General features: G+C 40.4%; 1 long non-coding RNA gene across 2 annotated transcripts; it reads right to left on the bottom strand.

Moving 5' to 3' along the window:
- Positions 1-2,774: 2,774 nt before the first annotated feature.
- On the bottom strand, positions 2,775-7,361 carry LOC117283765. Of its 2 annotated transcripts, none has more exons than XR_004514798.1 (3): positions 7,232-7,361; positions 4,289-4,523; positions 2,775-3,306 (listed from the first exon to the last, which is right to left on the bottom strand). It is a non-coding gene; the product is annotated as an uncharacterized LOC117283765 (long non-coding RNA). The 2 variants fall into 2 exon arrangements; XR_004514799.1 differs by lacking the exon at positions 7,232-7,361 and adding an exon at positions 6,147-6,244.
- Between the last annotated feature and the right edge of the window lie 2,139 nt (positions 7,362-9,500).

The raw sequence follows: 9,500 nt of genomic DNA, 5'->3' as shown, positions 1-9,500 counted from the left end.
CTTAAGAACATAATAAGTGAAATAAGTCAGAACTTAAATTTCACAAAAAGTTAAATTTCACGTGGTTTCTCTTATATGGGAAGTATAAAATATAAATAGATAAATAAAATAAAGGACAGATGGTAGGAAATAAGATGCAGACTTTTGCAGGTAGAGAGGAGGATCATGGGAATGGGGAAGGTAAGAGAGAGCGGGCTAAAGGGGTGGGAAATGATCAGGATATGTTATATGCATGTATCAATCTCTCAAAATAAGCATCAGTGTTATGTTGCACATATACAGTATAAAAAATCTCAAACTGGGAATAACCCACATGCCCATTAGTAATGAGATGAATAGGTAATTTTTGGTGTATTTATATAATGTAGTATTGTATTTTAATGAGAATTAATTATATTTGACTACATATAATAATATGGTTGAATCTCAAAAGTATAAACTATGGAGATAAAGAAGAGGAATATGATGTGAAACCATTACATAAGGTATGGTAACATGAAATAAATCTATGCTGTTGGCAATCAACACAGTGGTAGGGGTGTGCACTGGAAGGTTTCTTTCTTTTTGGTACTGGGGATCGAACTTGGGACCTTGTACTTGCGAGGCAGGCAGTGGAACCACTGAGCTAAATCCCAGGCTGGATACTGGTTATTTATGTGTGTTTACTTCGTGAAAATCCATTAACATGGTTGAATTCATATTTAATCCTTCAGTTTAAAGCATTTTACAGAAGGTTGTAAGGGAAATAAAATATGGAATGTTTCACTCTTTCTTTTACAAAGCTGGTGTTTCCTGAAAACTGACGAGGATGGAGCAAAATGTTTCTGATCAAGGTCACTTATGACTACAGGCCCAAAACACTTAAATAAGAGCCCAGCAAATCTAATCCAGAATAATTTTTGAGAAAACCAAGAATGATTCAATATTAGGATATATAAAAATATCGATGATCACATCAATAGGTCAAAAGAGACATACTCCATGCTCATCTTAATAAACGTCAAAAGGCATTTAACAAAATTCAACATCCGTTTCTGATAAGACTTAAACAAATTACACACAGAAGCCCCCTTAGAATGATTAAGAAATGATCTCGAATGAGGAGCTTACATCATACTTAAGAGCAAAGCACAGGGCAATATTTTTCAAATGTATTTTGTCAAGGATCGTGATTTAAATGACAATGTACTGAAGAACAACCAGCAGGAGCTCATGCCACATACGTGCTACATTAAGATGGGGTTTTTCCTGTTTACTCTGAGTTTCAGCTGAGCCTCCCAAAGCTGAAAATAAACACTGTCGCTGTTAGGTATCTCCACAGCTTCTGCCACTTGGGCTGTGGTAGATGTTCTATGCAGAACAGGCTAAGACACTGTGAAACAGGCTGCCAGACTTCAAAGGAGAAGGCTGAGAACTCACTGTATTTGGAAAGGTTTATATTGACTATTGTTTTAGAATAGACAGAGGACCATGTTTTTCCTCCAGGGAAGGAAGGAGAGACTTCAAGTCAAGAGGTAAGGCTTCAGAAGTACCATTTGAAAACTTTGACACTGGTCCTTGGGTTAGAGAGAGATAGGAACTGGTACCTGATTGGCCCCTGAAAAGTTTAAAGAGGCCGTAACCGGTCAGGAGCTCCAATGGTGCAAAGGCAAGGGTAGAAGCTGATTGGAGGAAGCTGAACACACGGAACTGAGCGAGGCAGAGAATGTGTGAGTTCCCCCGGTCCTCTACAGGGTTCGTGGAGTCCAGCTGGATCGTGTCGTCTTGAGAGGGCTCTAGTGAAGGTGAGTCCAACTGAGAAGAGAACCTTTGGGATTCATGGTGCCAGACAGAGGAAGGGGCGCTGCCTATGTGAAGAGTGCTGCAGTTGACAGATCCAAGCAATTGTCATTGGGAAATCACCGAAAAGGGAAGCTGGAAGAACTCACAGGCGTGAATCCAGAGAGCATGCAGGCAGAGAGCAGCGACTCCAGGCTACACCTGTACCAGCCACAAAAAACCCTGTGTCCCTTGGCTGTGCTTGCTTATCCTGCCCTACCTCAAATTCCCAGCCTGTGCCCAGCCCCGGCGAGGTTGAGAACAAGCGCTTGCAAATCATGAGGGGGAGGAACCAGATGTGGGAAAAGAAGTTGGCCGAAGCTCTTGTCCCCGCTGCAGGCTTCCAGGCCACTGGGGAAAGGCATATATTTTAAATTAGATGATGATAAATCAGAGATATGCAAGTATTGTACTTTTATTATCTGGAAATCACTAGGCACATTGGGCATATTTGTAATTTAAACTATGCAAAAGTAAGTCAGAAGAACAGATTTGAAAGGCTTGTGGTGAGAAGGAATAAGAAAGTCATTCTTTAAACTTTACAAACTTTAGCTTATTAAAAAAATACAACACATATACCTGTACCTATGCATGCATATACAAGTATATAATCTTTAAAGAACTTATCAAAAAGTGTATATGCATGTTTTTATATGTATCTTTTATTTACCTTTTACTGTAATACACTTTTGAAACATTAACAACTGTATTTTTTATAATACCATGGTATGAAATGTGGATTAGTACACACACACACGCTCATAATTCCTAGCTTTGTTCACCGAATAACCTAGAAGCAGTAACACCCCAGTGATTATACGCATGCTTAAAAATATTAAAACAAAACTTAAATCAGCAATACAAATACAACTGGGAAAAATAGCTTAGTTGCTAATGAGCACAAAATACATCCACATAAAGACATGTTTTACACATTTGTGCTGTCCAATATAAACCAAGGGACTAAAATGCAAGAACATTGCTTTTGTGTCTTTTTAGCTTGCATTGAGTTAAGAGCAACCATTGCCAATGAATTACATCCTCACAACAGTATAGGATTGCGTTTACTTCTACACTTTGTTTTCACTGCAGTAAAACATGCAAAATCCCATTTTCACAGTTCTGTAAGGAGCACAAAGAAGACGACTGACAGCAAGGTCATCTCCCCAAATCCTGCACAGCTTCCTGGGGTCTAATGGAGGCATTAGAGAGTGTTCTTCATACAACGCACACCAAGGACCCAGAGCATGTGTGTTCACAGTGGAAGGCAAGCCAAGGACAAATAACCTTCCTTGTACTTTTTTTACTACCCAGTGTGTATTTGTTCAAGTTGAGTATTATTTCTACTTAGACAATTTTCATCTGTGCTTTTAGAAACTGCAGAGAGAGTAGATAACCTTGTCTTTGAAGTATTTTGTCTTGGCCTCTTTGATGAAGATGGTTTGAGAGCCATAAAACTGCTTTTCATTGATGTGTTCTCTCTGAACCCTATTGTATAAAAGCAGTAATAGACAATATTTATTCATCATTACGTGTCACATAATCTGCTTTGGGGCATACGACATTATTAGCTGAGAATGAGGACATGGAGGAGCATCGAGAGTCATCTGTGCAGCCCGACCACCACGGCTGTGTGCGGTCTCCAGTGAAAGCAACAACAAACCACACACTTACTTACTAAATAATAATGTATAGTATCACATAGAGAAAGGTATGTGTCATAGATCGGCCGTTGTTAAACAGGCAACAAGATCATGTAAAAGGAGGCCTGTTGTTAAATGTAAAGATCGAAGGTCATTTGCTTAGGTGTCTCCTTTCCTCCCAGGCACCTTTCCAACGTTCTGAGTTTACTGAAGGTAGATCACAGCGTAACTGTGTATTGTATATTACTGTATGTAGTGTGGATTAATGTAGTTAATATATATCAGCCTATTAATATGTATTACTTATTTTGAAAACTCGAATCACCTATTTGAGGTTTCCTCTTGGATATCTGAGAATACTTCCAATTCAACTTATCTCAACCCCAACTGGGCTTTTCCATGTTCTCTGGGTTGATGAATAACGTCCACTTCTCAGCGTTTTAGAGGTGGAAGTCCAGATCCATCTCCACCGCGCTCACACCGTGTTCCACCCAGCACTACGCGCTGCCTTCTTCCTGGCACCTGGCTCACGTCCACCCCGCCATCACCCCCCGCGGACGGTCATCGCCTCCTCAGTGTACGGTCACAGGGACTTGTGCCAATTCCAATTTTTCTCCTCCCTCTATCGAAGTGATCTCTTCTCAAAAGCAAATCTCAACATGTAAGTCCTTCAAATTCCTCAAAGCTTTCTATCATTCCTAAGTCAAACTCTCACGCTGTATGATTAGGCCCTCCTTACCAAATTCCAGTTGTGGCCCACTGCTTTTCATTTTCTCTACTCTAGCCACTGGCTTTTTTCTCCCGGAGCCTTGCACTCCCAGTCTTACCTGATCTCTGCACATAGCTCTTCCTTCTCTTCTTCTTCTTTTGTTTTTCCTTTCGGGACAGAGTCTCACCAAGTAGTGCAGGCTGGCCTTGAATTCACTGTCTAGCCCAGACCCGCCTCCATCTCTCGGTGATCCTCCTGCTCAGCCTTCTGAATGCTGGGATTCCAGCCATGCGCCATCATGCCTGCCCCTCTCTTCTTTGTCGCTCAACCCTTCAATTGTCAATTGCTACTTCCTAAAAGAAAGAAACAAACAAACAACCCTCCCATGTCAATTTTCTTATTATATAATTTTGTGGTAGGAGAAAATTTAGATGAACTCAGTTTAGTGATAACTTTTTAACATACAATATGAGGGCTGGGGATTTAGCTCAGTGCTGTCTGCCACCTGCCTTGCAAGCACAAAGACCTGAGTTTGATCCCCAGTACCAAAAACAAACGAACAAAAAAGATGCAATATAAAAGGCATCATCCGTGAAAGAAGTAATTGACACATTGGAATTTGTTAAAGTTACAAACCCTTGTTCTGTGAAAGATGCTGTGAATAAAATAAGAAAGCCACTAAGTAGGAGAAAATATTTTCAGACCAGATCGAGCAAGTTCAGGGTGGTATGGCCATACATGAGAAAATATTTTCAAAAGACATCTGATAAAGGACTGCTACCCAAAATATACAGAGGACTCAGCAATAAAAAAGATCAGCAATAAAAACAAACCACAATCTGATCATAAAATGGGCCAAATATCTGAATAAACATCTCAGCAAAGAAGATACACAGATGGTAAATATAAATACAAAAGGATACTTTACATCATATGTCATTAGCAAAATACAAATTAAAATAAGACAATACCATGCCAAACCTATTAGACACAAGAACATTCAAAACACCCATACTTTCAAATGATGGTGAGGATGCAGCTAGCGCAACCTTGGCCCTGTACTGACGGGAATGCAAAATGGAGCCCCCACTGTGGATGAGTCAGCAGGTGCTCAGGTAACCTAACACACACACCACACAATCCAGTTGTGCTCCTAGGTGTTTACCCAAAGGAGATGAGAAGGTGCGTTTACACAAAAAGCCCTGCACAGAGTGATTATAGAGGCTTCAGTCATGATTTTTAGAACTTGCAAGCAACCAGCACGTCCTTAAATGGAGAAGCAAACTGCAATACACTCACACAATGGAACATTAGCACTAAAAAGAAATGAGCTCTCTAGTCACAAAGGGGCTTAATACTAAGTGAAACTATGCATTGTGTGATTCCAACTGCAGTGTGTGGCATTCTGGAAAAGACGAATGATGGATACAACAATCGGGAGAGAGAAGGACCTAAAACAAAAGTTAAAGTTTCCTCTTACCAGCACCAATATACTTAGAAGTGACCATTCCCTCTGTAGACCTTTTTACCATCTGTTTCTAAATTGAGATCAAATGGAATAACGTGAAAGAAGGTATTTTGAACATATTAAAATTACTGTAATAACAGAACTTCTTATTTTTTAATTATGTATCATTACCTAGATGAACTCACAGTAAACTAAAAACAGATGGCCTTAGCTGGTCAATTGCTTTGTTTTGGCTTTGCATTAACAACTAACTTTAATGAACATTCCAGTATTTGTTATTTCACCAATTGTTAGAATCAAAATATTTGGTGCTCATTTTATGCATCACAGTTTAAGATGATTCTTTTACTAGATGAAATATCACTTAAATGCCCGGCAAATACCATCATAGTAATTGTCATGGCAGATTTGTTTCCTTATGACTCCGTTTTGTATAGTACTGTGTAATTCTTTAAAATCATTTAAAATTCTATATAAAATAAACAATTTATTTTGACTTTACACTAACCTATGTTTAAAATTTGGCTCTTAAAATGCTGGCTGTGTGATCTTAACAAGAAGTAACTTTAGCTTTGCAAAGCTTAGTTAATTTGCCTGCAAAATAGGGATAAAAAATATCTTCACTTGCTGATTGTGAAGAATAAATGAGATATTGTGTAGGAAAAAAAAGGTCCAGATGGATGGATGGATGGATAGATAGATACATAGATAGAGGAATACATGTATTTAATTTAGTACCAATAAAATCAGGTTGAGATTTCATAAAATTTGAGGAGGGACTTGAGAAAGTAATTTTAAAGTTAATCTAGAAAAATGTGGATGCAATATTGCTGAACATTAAAAAGAATTATAAGGCACAATAATAAAACAATGTTACAGAATAGAGTTTTAAACATACACATTCATGTATAGTTAATGCACAACATAGCTGGCATCATAAATCTCTGGAGAGAGAATAGTTTATTCAATAAACTTTGTTGGAACATTGGGCTAACCATTTGGCAAGAAACTTAATCTCTTCCTCAAATTATATACCAAAATAAACTCCAGATGGGGTTATACCTAAAAGTTAAAAAGTGAAAAGTAAAAAGAAAATCTAGGAGAAAACAATAAATGAAGGCCATCAAAGGCAGAAGCCAGACCCTTAAAAAAAGATACAAAAATAAAGGCCTTTGCCAGTGTGAACAAAAAAGAAATGTCAGTAACAACAACAACAACAAAACCCACAAGGATAACCATAACTTTCCAAGTAGAGAAAGGACAAATATCTATAACACTCTATAAAGAAACTTTATAAATTTTGCAACAGACAAATATTTCAACAATAAATGTCTAAAGGATGAGAACAAGTGTATCACAGACGATTACATGTAAGAATGAAAATGCTTAATCCTGTTAGTGTAAAAATGCAAATTAAAGAAACACCAGCAGATTCGACTCCGTGGTGGTGATAAGGAAAAGGAGGAATTGGCTGTCAGTCAGGAACTAGGCGAAGGCAGTGAGGAGCGGGAACTGCGCCCCCACGGGCAGCCATGGCCGGCTCGTTGGTTCATGATTGCTGCGGAGAAGCGGGCTATTTGAGCAGATAAACACCAGGAAGATGGCTCTGTCCATCTGGCTTTGCTGTAATAAAAGGCCGGTGACAAGAAAGGAAGGTCACTCAGCTCCCAGTTCCGGAAGTGAGGAAGTTTGGCCTCACGTAGCTATAACGCTGTGGCTGGGGCGCGCGCAGCGGACGGGCAGGAACGTGCCGAAGAGCATGCTGGGACAGTGCCGGGCTCGCCCCCTAACAGCGCAGTCTCGGGTCGTCAAGCTCCGCAGGCCCCACACTCAGAGGCCCCGGCCCCTCTCCACACGGTTACATCGGGGCCCACACCTCCATCCCAGTCTCGCTGAAGACCTTCAAACGCATCCAAAGTCAGGGAGGAAGAGGAGATGTTCAGTGGTGCATTTTATTATTTTCTTGAGTAATTGGTTGTTTTTCAGGGCTTGGTCAAGAAAACGAAAAGTTAACACATCAGTGTGTAGTGAAGAAAAAAATAACCCAATAAAAATCAACCAAAATACTGAGTTTTCATCATCATGTGAAGGTTTTTTGGTTGTGCTTATATAGGCTTGTTACTAAAATACGAAAAATCTCCCGAAATGAAGATATGATTTTGAGCCCCCAAACTGTGGGTGGATTGGACACCACTCCGTTGGACTGGTTCTAGTGTCAGAGTATTGAGGAAAGCCCAAAGCATAAATGTCCTTCATGAAAGAAGCATGCACACAGTGCTGTAAACGTCCCCTTTGGACAGATTCGTTTAGAAGACAGCTTCACATTTGCAGTCGTTGATAAGAGAAACAGCAACTTCTAAAACTTTTCTGTAAATAAATCTGAGGAGGAAAGAGGAAAACAAGGATCAAGAAAGTAAGTGAGAATAACTACAGGAAATCCCTCTTCCAGACTGGCATCTGGTATCCTGTGGGGCATTTCCGGTGGAGCTGCCAGCCTGCTAGGTAGCCCAGGGTTTAAGGTGCGCTGATCCGCCAGCCAGATTTCTGTGTGAAGCCACCGCAGGCCTGTGTAGACGTGCCTCATCGGTCCTCTTTCCAGTTGCAAATATTTGCTGTTTTTCCCAAAATGATGAGCATAACTTCATTTACCCCCTAGGTCTCAAGTCACTGTAGGATGAATCTCAGTCTGCCCTCCCATAAGGATTATTCCAAAATCCCTCAACATCGTGATCCATGGAATAACAGCAGACATTTGTTTCTTACCTCGGAAGTTAAATCTAGCCTTGGAGGAATTCTCTTTATTCAAGAGGGGAGCTTTTTTGTATGGAAATGAACTTGTTTATATTGATATCTTAAAAGCAAAAAGGCCCACAATAAGAGACGATTCCTAGTCTAACAATGTATTCAGGATGTGTTAGAGGCATTGAGCTGCTCACCCGGGCTTCCACAGCCAAGGTTTATGGAGAAAATATCCCAGATCTCTGCATGTTCAGAGCTAGCATGAATTTTTGGAGAAACAATCTTAAGAGCATAGTCATGTAGAAGCATTCTTCTCGTAACCCTTCCATCACATCCAGACAACCACTCTGAAGATGAAAAATGAGGCTGAGGCTGGAGGATTGCACGTTCAAGCCCAACCTCAGTAACTCAGCAAGACCTTGTCTCAGAATCATAAAGAAAAAAGAGGTGGGAATGCAGTTCAGAGCAGAGGCTCTAGGTTCACCCTCCAGTACCACAGAATGAAATGTAAGCTAAATCTCGCACCTGTGCTACCAGAACACTGGATGCTCCCAGATTTCCCAAGTAAGGCAGGGCTCCTCTCCCTGGGCAGTTCTCAAACTCTTACATGTTTTCTGATGAACTGATGGAAAATTTTTGCAGAGTTTTCCATCTGTATTGGTTTGCTCTTCTCATCTCAGACCTTCCAAATTATTACTCTACTGGGGAGCAGTACAAGGATAACCACATATTCCGAAGAAAGAGACTGCAGCAGGCCCCAGCGGCTGCTCTCAGAGGGACACTCTCTAGGCTTTCCTCACAGGGATACACCAGCACAAAGGCAGGCATTCTTGTTCTTTCCTTGTGTTCATTTTTTTTTTTTTTTTTTTAAGACAGGGTCTCACTATGTAGTTCAGCCTGCCCTGGAACTCACTGTGTAGCCCAGGCTGGTCTCGAACTCACAATGATCCTGTCTCAGCCTCCCGAGTGCTGGGATTACAGGTGTGTGCCACCATGCCCGGCCCCATGTTCATTTTTTAAAAATTTGATTCTCAAAGTTTTTCCAGTGACTTAGGTCTGAGTGGGATTTTCCTGCCACCTATTCTGTGACGGTGAATGACAAGAGTCTACCCCAACATAGAGT

Source organism: Fukomys damarensis, unplaced genomic scaffold (genome assembly GCF_012274545.1).
Source record: "Fukomys damarensis isolate Sample0158 unplaced genomic scaffold, DMR_v1.0_HiC HiC_scaffold_30, whole genome shotgun sequence".
NCBI lineage: Eukaryota > Metazoa > Chordata > Mammalia > Rodentia > Bathyergidae > Fukomys > Fukomys damarensis.
This window is presented reverse-complemented; position numbering and strand designations above follow the sequence as displayed.